The following is a 12397-nucleotide window of genomic DNA, read 5'->3' as shown; positions in this document are numbered from 1 at the left end:
CATTTACCTCTCCTTCCCAGTATTTATCATCTTTTCATGGCTATTTGATTAATATGCATGTCCCCTCTAGCATGTAAACTCCCTCAGAGCAAGGACCATATCTGTTTGGGTCAACATTGTATTTCAGGGACTAGTCCTATGCCTTGAGTGTAATAAGCACATAATAAATATTTGTCAAATGAATAAATGAAAGAAATTGAAGATGTTTCTCCAGCTACTCAAAGGACCACCATGAGGAATGAAACGAGCACATATGTAAAGCAGACATCAGAGTTTCTGGCATAAAGAAGTAGATCAGTACCTGTTTATTCATTTCCTTGTAGCTTCTTTTCCTCTATTCTCCCAACTCATGTCCAATCCTTTCTTGGTCTTCAGCTATACCATCTAAACAGCTAAAGGATATTTTATAAATCCTTGAAACACAGTTGGTGGCAACTACTGCAGCAACTAAACTGTGAAAACTTTAGTTACTCCGAATCTTCTGTAATCAAAACTAAATTGCTAAGTTGAAAAAGACTTTTCAATTTTGTTCTACCTGCAGAAAGAATCAAATCACTCTCAAAGACCAGGCTCTAAGCTAAGAAGTGCCTTTTTGTTCTCAGGTTCATTCATACAGCGTAGGCTTGTCTGCAGACTTTCCGTCCCCCTCACTGATAAATTTATTCGGTTTCTCTCCTTGTTCTTAGCTGGAAGTACCGATTCGAAGCTGCTTTGGGGTAGCTGATATAAGCATATGTGACGGATTACATATGGTTACATGAGGCTTTACCAGGGAGGGTGATGCATGTGAAACTCACGAGCACACACACGGGGTGAACTTGCACTTGACACAGGCCCGTCCGCCCACACGCAGCTTCACAGACACGTTGCCATGGCATTTCTCTGACAATGAGAAAGACTCCCTGACTGCACGCTATTGCTCTTCTAGAGATTCTCCGGCACCTGTAAGGACTGTTTAAATGTCAGACCCCAAAACAAGGCCCTTACTACTTTGCTATTCACTTTTGCCCAAACGGAACACAAAGGCACCAGCACCCTAGGACGGGCTCATCGACGGCTTCAGGGGGAGATGCTTTCCATTCAGAAGGTTTTAATGGCTGGGTTTTATGCATTCACTTAATCTTATGTTAATTCAAAAAGGGCAAAAAGCTATTGTTTTTAAATCCACTAATTTCTAGTTCTCCATTCAGTTTCATTTTGAAGGCTAAGATTAGGCAGAAAGTCTAAATTACCTTTGCAAAGAAGGCAGCTCAGTTCAAATTACATTTTATGTAACTCACCCTAATTAGACTGCAAAAGCGCTCAGCAAGGAATCCAGCTGTTTGCTGTAGTGATGCTCTCCTCTCCTTCTACTACTGAAATTAGAGCAGTCACCCATTTTTCTGTCACAAAAACCAGACATGTAACACTCTGGAAATTATTCTTCTACCAGTGCAGGAGGAAAATATAATAAAAGGAAGTCGTTTAGGCAGTAAAGAACATTCTAGCAACATTGAGATAACACTCACCTAGATTAATCCTAATTCAGTTTCTTTATCCTGGAAAATCAGTGAGCAGGATCAGGACCTCCCCCCACCCCCTTACAGATCCAGGGAGCTCTAGGCAATGGATGCGGGGCCTGCCCCAACCATGGCGTCATAAAACTGTTGGATATCAGCCTCTCGGAGATGCTGTCCTGAAGTTTTATGCGGTGTGTGGGTTTTTTCTTTTTATATCCACTTCATCTGTGACATTTACTTGCTGCTGTAAGCCAAACCAGGACCTTACTGAACTGAGACTCAAAACAGCAACCGAAAAAAAAAAAGAAAAACAACAAAAATAAAACCCCCAGCAATTGAATCTGCCTTGCTTCCAGGAGCACAACACACTTTTCTTTTCTTTTTTTAGGGGAAAGGTTGGGTGAGGGGTGTGGAGGAGGATTTATTTTTATTAAAACAGGTGAGTAAATTGACTTTGAATTTGTCACCTTGAGTTCTATCCCAGTGGCATCCACTGTCTAGCTGGGTCCTGTAGCCAAATTACTTTCTTTCTCATTTGCAAAATTGGAGTTGGATTAAATATTCTCTAAATATCAGAAATCAGAATGGAATTCTGTTAAACCAAACCTAATAAACCTAACCTACTGTAGTAAAACAGGTATTAATCAGAGAGACAATTGCAGAAAAAAACGTAAATGACAGAGACGCCTGAATGTCCTTTGCCAACAGATCAGCAAATATTTAGTGATGACCTGCTTTACGCTGGGCACTTTCATAAGTGATTTTAGTTCGGCTTGTTTTCTTGATGGCCCCAGGAAAAGGACTCCGGGGACCCTAATTTTGCCCATGGCACTTATCACTGTTAAGCTACACAGGCCTGGCCTCTCTAGGAAGTCTTAGTATGGAGCGGCTCTCAGCCTAAATATGTAACATGGACAAGAGTCTCTGGATTCAGTTGTCTTTCCTCTGGCTCATGTTTCTAGTTGGGCTCAAATGTGCAACAGCCTAACTGCCTGAGGCTAAATGGCCAAAGGGCATTCAGTGGAGATGATTTTAAAATATTTAATAAGTGGTAAGGCCCTTGCTCTCACCCGTCAGAATGAATACTGACCATCTTGACAGTCTGACCAGTGCAAACAGCTGAATGTCAGCCCTGAGTTGATGCTAACCGGGACGTAGCACAATGCCACAGGGCTTTTGCACGTGCTGTTCGCCCTGCCTGAAATGATTTCTCTCCCCTCTTCACCAAACTTGCCTCTGAGTCACTCAGGTAAGCTAATTCCAATCAACCTATGCACAGAGGTGCCCCAGAACCACTAATTTTCTGTGCAGACCCAACGGTCCTTGGTCTTGCTACTTCAGCAGCAGTACTGCTTAAACACTAGCAGTATGCACCACACTGAAGCATTAATATATGCAATTCTCTACGTGGAGTGAGAATGACAGAAGCTTAGCAAAAATTCCCACAGTAATTCCTTAGTTCCCTCGTCTCTACCCACCCCAACACAACCACAATCCCCAAGAAAGGTATTAGTTTGGCGAGGCCTGATCTCGTATGTCCATGAATTATATGCATAGACCAATAGAGGCTATTGAATTCAGGTATGCTTCACGTAATAACATTGGCCTGCTCTTGAAAGAGGTTTGTAAGACAAAAGTTTCCATTATTTCCCATTGGTCTTCATTAGAATTTCAAAGTTAATGTTGCCACAGAGGAAACACTTGTCTTCGAGAACAATTAAGAATACTGTTCAGCAATTAAAAGGCCACAAACTGTATGATTCCATTTATTTGACATTACGGACAAGACAAAACCACAGGGACAGAAAACAGATGAGTGGTGTCTCAGGACTGAGGATGAGGGAAGGAGACTGACAGCAAAGGGCCAGGAGGGAACTTCAGGGGCGGTGACAGAAATGGTTTATGTCTTGACTATGGTGGAAGTTACATGACTGTATGTGTTTGTCAAAATTCAAAGAAGTACACATCTTAAAAGGGGAAATTTTTACCATATTTAATTTTCACCTCAATAAACCTGACTTACAATAAAAAAAAAATAGTGCAACTAAAAGTGAAATAAAACTCCAAAACTTAGCATGTAAGAATATGTGTGACTTTCTGGACAGAATAATAGCTGGCTCGGGTGATATCACCCTTTCTTTTACGGCACAAGTGTCCCTAAGTTTAATAAGCAGGACATTTTATGTGACACCCCTGACAGGGTCATGTCTGAGAAGGGGTGGGGTCTGGGATTGAGAGGCATGTCCCCAAGGCCAAGTTGAAGGCCGCATTGCTTGGTTGCCAGGCCGTATGTGCAGGGCAGAGATGAGGGAGTAACTTCTGAGCTGAACAGTGGGAAGCAAAGTAGTGGGCCAGGCTGGACAGAAGCACAGAGAATCCGGATGCCGGCTGGGCAGAGGGCAGAGCATATAGAACTGGTGGAATAAACTGAGGCCAACATGGAACTGGGCCCTAAAGGGGTGGAAACCGGGGAATCCTGTGGCTCAAAGCAAATCCTTGCCCCCTTCATTCTCTACTTCATTAGATTCACACAAGCACACACTCCAGCGAGGGCAGTGTTCCCTGCTGTATCTGTCACCTAGAAGAGTCTCTGACATATGTTAGTGATTTAATATCTATTTCTTCTTAATGGGATGAATCTTACATACCACCTGGTGGGCAGTAACCACGGACTTTGAGTCTGAAAGAGCTGGATTCAAATCCCAGCTGTGGGACCTTGGGCAATTTATGTCACTTCTCTGTGCCTTTTGCTCATCTATGCAATGGGGGCTAACCACCCTGGGGCCATATTGTAAACTGAAGCGGGAACTTGTATGAAAGCCTTAGCACAGGGCCCAACTGACCATAAGCACCAATAAACCAAAGGTCACAAGTGAGCGGTTATTGCAGCCTAAATCCAGCTCATGGAAATGTTATGGCCCACACAGAGATTTTTTTTTTTTTTAGCTAATTGTCTGCACTGAAAAATTGGGAACTTTTACCTAAATAGATGGATCTGGGGCTTTTCTTTAACAACTGGGCCTGCCTTCTCCCAGGCAACCAGAGGCTGGAACTCACTGGAAGCTTCCCCTTTTAGACAAGTGCTGTCCAGTTTCGTGTTGTCCCAGCCCACATCCCTGTGACATCGCCCATCTGGTCTCTGTGGACCTGTGTGTCTGCACACAAGCAGTAAACGGTAGCGGCATGATTCATGCTTTTATGATGGCACATAATACACAGCTGCTATTCCACTTGCTATTCCATTCCCTTTTTACATTTTCACAGCCACTGGAGAGCAATACAGATGCAAGTTTTTCAAAAACAGCAAAGTTGGGGCTTCCCTGGTGGCGCAGTGGTTGAGAGTCCGCCTGCCAATGCAGGGGACACGGGTTCGTGCCCCGGCCCGGGAGGATCCCACGTGCCGCGGAGCGGCTGGGCCCGTGAGCCATGGCCGCTGAGCCTGCGCGTCCGGAGCCTGTGCTCCGCAACGGGAGAGGCCACAACAGTGAGAGGCCCGCGTACCGCAAAAAAAAAAACAGAAAAAAACCAGCAAAGTTAATATTTTTTTAAAAAAACATTTTACACATGTAATGAGAATAACTTCTTTTAAAACAAGAACAATGTTGATAGAGGACACACTGCTTTTATTGCTAACATCGTCCAATATAAAGAGTAGGTGAGACGCCATCAGCAGGGACCAGAGACCCAGGTAACTGAGACTCACCCGCTAAGCAGCACGTACGTTCTTCCAACCTCCCAGAGCGTGAATCCTGGCCTTGACTCACATATCACAGGCCAGCATACGGGTTAAGAGCAGAAACTACAAGGATAAATCACCCACGTTCAAACCTCAGTTCTGTGGTATCTGGCTGGTAACTCAGCCTTTCAGTGCACTGTTTTCCACGTCCGTCAAAGGAGGATGAAATGAATCTACACATGCAGGACCAGCTTCATCGGTTTGTGACCAGTACAGTCTCACAGACCCCCTTCCCTCTCCTCAGAAAGGCCTCGTTCTTGGGGTTTAATGCCCACTCACCCTCCCCCATTGCCATCTTGGAATTCTTAACGATTTTATCTTTGATTTTCTTGTGGTTTGTAAGTGAAGTCTGATGGGACAGGGGAGCACGTGCCAGGGACTTGGAGCCTCAGCCCACATGGTCGTGCCTTCCACTCTCTCCCAGGATCGACCCTCTGCCACCTGCTCCATGGCTCCGGGCCCCCGGGGCAGTGACAACAGTGAGGCCAGTGAGAAGGTGTCCTGTGGGAACACAAATCTCTGATAACCAGCCCAGCCTTCAGGGGATGGAGAGGCCTCCGTGCTGAGTCTGAACAGCCCACAGAGGAGAGAGGGGGAGGGAGGGATGGGGAGAGAGTGGGGTGGAGAGAGAGAGAGAGAAAGAGAGAGAGAGGAGTCTGGAAAATAGGACAGAGAGGAAAGCAGGGGCCAGCCTGGAATCAACCTGTAATAAGCCGGCTATGACTGCCAAACAGTCTTATTAACTTTAGCAAGAAAAACTGTGGACCCAGGTAGAATTATGAAAGGTTTAGCACTTCCTTCAAAATTAAGTATGTTTATATGCCTTCTTGGTGGGTGCTTCTAGATGATCAAATATCTATGTTGCAAGAAATTTTCTTTGATCTAACTACTAATGATCTCAAGGTGCTATAAACCATATTGGTTCTTGGAGGAAATAGAGATTTAAGAGAAATTCAAAATCAGATGGACATTAACAAGATAATAATATTTCAGCTTTTTAAAATTAACATTTTAAAGGATTCATAAATCCCTATGACTTAACTGAGAATTTTCCAATAACTATAAACTCACATTATCATTGATAGTATTATAATAAGGAAAGCAGTAATAAGTTTAAGTAGCTTAAAATGCCTTAAATAACTAATCTGGGACTTCCCTGGTGGCGCAGTGGTTTAGAATCCACCTGCCAGTGCAGGGGACATGGGTTCAAGTCCTGGTCTGGAAAGATCCCACATGCCGCGGAGCAACTAAGCCCGTGCACCACAACTACTGAGCCTGTGCTCTAGAGCCCGCAAGCTACAACTACTGAGCCCACAAGCCACAACTACTGAAGCCTGCATGCCTAGAGCCCATTCTCTGCACAAGAGAAGCCACCACAATAAGCTGGCGCATCGCAACGAAGAGTAGACCCCGCTCGCCGCAAGTAGAGAGAGCCCACACGCAGCAACAAAGGCCCAACGCAGCCAAATAAATACATTTATATTTAAAAAAAATAACTAATCTGATCTTAGAAGGGGTTCAAGCCCCCCTTCCCCTGAATTTACATGAAGTATTAGTCTTCTACCAAATTTGATTACAAGTTACGAAACCAATTTTCTTTAATTATCCCCTTACGGTTTTGTTCTGTTTTTTTTTGCGGTACGCAGGCCTCTCACTGTTGTGACCTCTCCTGTTGCGGAGCACAGGTTCTGGACACGCAGGCTCAGCGGCCATGGCTCACAGGCCCAGCCGCTCCGCGGCATGTGGGATCTTCCCGGACCAGGGCACAAACCCACGTCCCCTGCATTGGCAGGTGGACTCTCAACCACTGCGCCACCAGGGAAGCCACCCTTACGTTTTTGATGGTAAACATTTTAAGAAAACATTATGATTTTAATTGTATGCTTAAACCTATTATCCATGGCTTTTCATTTTATTCCTCAAAGTTCTATAGAAACTTGGTAAATAATATCATCAACAAATGATAAAGTTGTCATGCAGACATAGATTGAGAACCTTATCTAGATTTATGAAATAGAAAATCATAATGCTTCTTTTTACTCTTACAGCTTTCACAACCAATTTTTCTCAAATTTCAAAAAAAACTCTTTTGTTGTATCACTTACCCCATTGTATGATGAGTGAATCTCACATTTAACTTAAGAAATGGAAGAATCACTTTATAGAAGTTCCAAAGCTAGAAAGATTTAGCAACATAGCTTACAGACTTTTCTGAGATACTATTATGTTGTTTAGAAAGATTTGGAAGCACCCCAAATGCCAAACAATAAGGAACTAATTAAATAAGTGCATCATATGAAAGAGTACCTAACTTAAATGATGTTGTAGGATAGTATTTAACAACATTGGAAAATGCTTATGATCTAGTCAATAAAAAGGACCAATTATACATATATTGCACAAGACTCTTTTATAAGCTTAACATATAGCTGGAAAGAAAAAAATAACTGGAAGAATGCATCCCCACCCTTAACAGTGTTTATCTTTGGGAGGGGGTGCATTTTCTAATGACTTTTCTTGTTTTCTTTACTAATTGCTATGTGTAAGGCACCACATCTGGTACATTAAACCATTTCTGAAGTACATTTCTCAACTATGGATCATACCTGGACTCCTAGTGAGCAGGCAGTTTGTAAATAATTTATGATTTATCTTTTTAAAAAGAGCAGATTCTGATTTATCCCCACAATGACTTTACTGCTCCCCTTGTAGTCTATGTACTCTCTTAAGCAGGAGAGAAAAGGGTGGGTAGAGGAGGTAGCTGGAGATTAGGCATTACCCCTGGATCCTTCCTGGGCATGTGTCCTACATGAGGATGTGCATGATCCTTCTGCTTGGACCCCTCTCCTCCTAATCACCCTTGGGCCTTGACCTAGATATCACTCCTCCCAGAACACTTCCTTGATCCCTATACATTTATGTTTGGTGTTTCTGTGTGTCCCTACAATATCCTGTACACGCACATCAAAGCATTCATTGCACTAATATTTTTCACTTACTTAGCTGTAATCCCTCCTAGAATATAAGCTTCATGGAAGTAAAAACTCATATCTTTTTTTTTTTGTATCACTGATCTCCAGGCTCTAACACATCTGAGTCAAAGTAGATGTTCAATAAATATTTGTCAACTGGAGAAACGGATCTATCTTGTCTATCAGATTGGAAAAAAAAGATGGAGGACCACTGTGCTAAAGCTTCTCGCAGGATCTTCCATAGAAGTCATACTGGCTGAAAGGGGCATGAGGGAGCATACCTCAGGAGGCTAAGGGTTCAGACCACATGCAGCCAGAATAGGCTGAGAATAAGGTTGGGTTTAGGAATAGATGCAGAGTGAGCCAAAGGGTAGATACAAAAGATGATTCAGAGATGGCCAAACTAGGAGATCCAATCAGATAACAAAGAGAAATTAGTAGCTAGGAAAACTGGGCAATCACTTTCCATCCTCACAAATAATCCACATGATCCACTATGGCAGGGGACATATTTCACCATCTAAGATTATAGTCACCTAGAGGAGGTCCACATAACATGAGATTTAACCTTTTATAAAATTAAACATACCCCACCAAGTTTCTTGGGGTCCAATCTCTTAATGTTGTGAACAAATATTTTAAAAACACGAAGATTGTTTTTATCATTGTGTCCTTGCTCTGGTGGTATACACAAGCAGAAAATCACATCTGACTCATGAATTCCCAACCTGTAGGGTCAGAACACTGCTGTTAACTCATCTCAGAACTGGTGCTCTGGGCTTCAGAATCTTGGAAACATGGCAGTTCACGTGGCATGGAGTCTCTTCTGACTCAGAGCAGGTCAAAGAGGCAGAAAGGGTAAATGCCCTCTACTCCCCCAAGACAGAAGTCAGCTCACACTCACAAATGGCAATGGTGTTTGTGAATAAGCGTCTCTGAATCCAGCCCCACCTCCGAGGAGAACCTCAGAATAGAAGAGAACCGCCCACTTCCATGCCCTGCCCACACATAACAGCAAGGCTTGGGTGTTCCAATTTAGGGAAACAAATGATTGTGTGACCTATCATGGTCTCCAACTTGGAAAGGATTACCAGAAATGAATCGTTATTTCTAGCTTATTAATACCAAGAGCTGCTTCTGATAACACAAAGGACCAGAGAAGAAGAGAGAGCTGGCAAATGTACATTCCTCAATTATTAAAGTTGATAATAAAAGTATAAACAGAAGCACACTTCTGTCAATATTCTTCCAAGCTGTAGAGACAGGCCAGGATTAAGTCTAGGTATATATGTGTCCTGCTGGAAGAAATTCCTAAATCCAAAATACACATGTCTAAAACAGAAAATTGTGGCTCTCATTACTCTTTACTCTCAGTAGGAAAATATTAATGGATCCTTCAGAGCACACAGCAGGCACATGACATTTTTTATTACTAGTGATCCAGGGAAATAATACATGTAATATGTCTATATCCTAGAAGGTTACCTTGCTGTTCTCATCAAAAAGGTCGAGACAGCTTCCTACGTTCTAGTTCCAGTAATGGAGGAATAAAATGAACTAACTCTCCCACAGATAACAACAGTCAACTCTATTCAAGTTATTTAAAGAAAAACAACTGTTTGAAGGCTCTGGAAAATGACCAAAAGCAGGGAGAAGTGGAAGGACTATGCCCCTTGGAAAAAGGGAATTGCACTGGATAACTTCCATATTTAGAGAGGTTTTTCCCCGAAGGTATTCTGCAGCTGTGCGCAGGTAAACTAAAATTCAAATAGAAAGCTGCAACCTTTTCTTGATTCAAGGTATCACAGGAAGGACTTTGGGAGTGCCAGAGGGGCTGGAAATAAAAGGGTGAAATCCCAGAAACGAAGGAGCCACAGAGGGAGAAGTCCCCAGATCTACTCATACATTCCACTCAAGCACTTGCTGTGCACTGAGGAAAGGAGGGGTCTGCAAGGAGCACGTGGGCAGCAACCCCTGAAAGGATGAAAAAGTCGAGGAAAGCTGTCAGCTGCTGCTCATAAAGGGGAGACAGAGCTGGATATTGAATCTTCCTGGGTTAGAGGACTTTACTAAACGCTGCTAGCTTTCCACTGAAACGGCGAAAGGGCCTTAGGAGTAAACAACCTATGTCCCAGGACTAATGAGTGAACAGATGGGGAACATACACATCGTGGGAATACCAGAAGGGGAAGAAGGAGAGAAGAAATATTTGAAGTAATAATTCATGAGAATTTTCCAAAATTAACGACAGATACCAAACCACAGATCCAAGAATCTCAGAGACCATCAAGCAGGATAAATACCCAAAATCTACACCCAGGCACATTACATTCAAATGGCAGAAAACCAAAGAAAAAGAGAAAATCTTGAAAGGAGTCAGAGGAAAAAATACCTCACTTAGAGAGGGACAAGGATAAGAATTGCATTGAACTTCTCATCAGAAACCAAGCAAACATGAAGAGAGTGGAGTGACATATTTAAGGGGATGGCTTAAAGAAAAAAAAAAAACACCAGTAAAAATTATCCTTCAAGAGTTAAAGGAAAATAAAGACTCTTTCAGACAAACAAAAGCTGAGGGAATTTGTTGCCAGTAGACCAGCCTCGCAAGAAATGTTAAAAGAATTTCTTCAGGGAGAAGGAGAATTATACAGGTCAGAAACTCAGGTCTGCATAAAGACAGGAAGAGCCTTTAGAGAAGAAATAAATGAAGATAAAATCTTATATTTTTCTTATTTTTAACTGATCTGAGAGATAACTGTTGGTTCAAATAAAAATAGCAATATCAAAAAACTAAAAATAGAGCTACCATATGACCCAGCAATTCCACTACTGGGCATATACCCTGAGAAAACCATAATTCAAAAACAGTCATGTACCACAATGTTCATCGCAGTACTATTTACAATAGCCAGGATATGGAAGCAACCTGAGTGTCCATCGACAGAAGAATGGATAAAGAAGATGTGGTACATATATACAATGGAATATTACTCAGCCATAAAAAAGAATGAAATTGAGTTATTTGTAGTGAGGTGGATGGACCTAGAGTCTGTCATACAGAGTGAAGTAAGCCAGAAAGAGAAAAACAAATACTGTATGCTAATGCATGTATATGGAATCTAAAAAAAAAAGTTCTTCAGAACCTAGAGGCAGGACAGGAATAAAGACGCAGACGTAGAGAATGGACTTGAGGACACAGGGAGGGGGAAGGGTAAGCTGGGGTGAAGTGAGAGAGTGGCATGGACATATGTACACTACCAAATGTAAAACAGATAGCTAGTGGGAAGCAGTTGCATAGCACACGGAGATCAGCTCGGTGCTTTGTGTCCACCTAGAGGGGTGGGATAGGGAGGGTGGGAGGGAGATGCAAGAGGGAGGAGATATGGGGATATATGTATACATATAGCTGATTCACTTTGTTATACAGCAGAAACTAACACACCATTGTAAAGCAATTATACTCCAATAAAGATGTTAAAAAAATAACAACAATGTATTGGGTGATTATAGCTTATGGATAAGTGAAATGAATGACACCAATGTTATAAGGGATGGGAGGGAGCAATTGGAAATATTCTCTTATAAGCTACGTGCACTACCTGTTATAATGTTATTTGAAAGTGGACTTCAATTAGTTGCAAATGTATGTTAACAAATTCTAGGGCAATTGCTAAAAAAAAAAATTTTAAGAAGTATAATTTACAAGCTAAGGGAGGAGAGAAAATTGAATCATATGAAACACTCAAAACCAGATAAGGCAGGAAAAAAGAGAAGATTTTTTTTTTAAATGAAAGACAAATGTAGCAAATAGAAAACAGTAACAAGTACGGCAGATGTTAATCCAAATATATCAATAATCACTTTAAATGTGAATTGTCTAAATACACCAATTAAAAGATAGAGACTGACAGAGTAGATAAAAAATCAAGACTCAACTATATGTTGTCTACAGAAAACCCACTTTATTATAAAGACAGATAAAAGTAAAGGAGTAGAAAGAGAGATGCCTTGCTAATAATAATCAAAGCAAAGGTGGGGTAGTTATATTAATTTCAGACGAAGCCAACCTCAGAATAAGGAAAATTACTAGAGATAAAGATGGGCATTAATGGGCTTCCCTGGTGGCGCAGTGGTTGAGAGTCCGCCTGCCGATACAGGGGACACGGGTTCGTGCCCCGGTCCGGGAGGGT

This window comes from Monodon monoceros, unplaced genomic scaffold, assembly GCF_005190385.1.
Source record: "Monodon monoceros isolate NGI ecotype Baffin Bay Population unplaced genomic scaffold, NGI_Narwhal_1 Contig3263_ctg1, whole genome shotgun sequence".
Lineage (NCBI taxonomy): Eukaryota > Metazoa > Chordata > Mammalia > Artiodactyla > Monodontidae > Monodon > Monodon monoceros.
The sequence above is the reverse complement of the archived record's forward strand: the minus strand, read 5'-3'. Positions refer to the sequence as shown.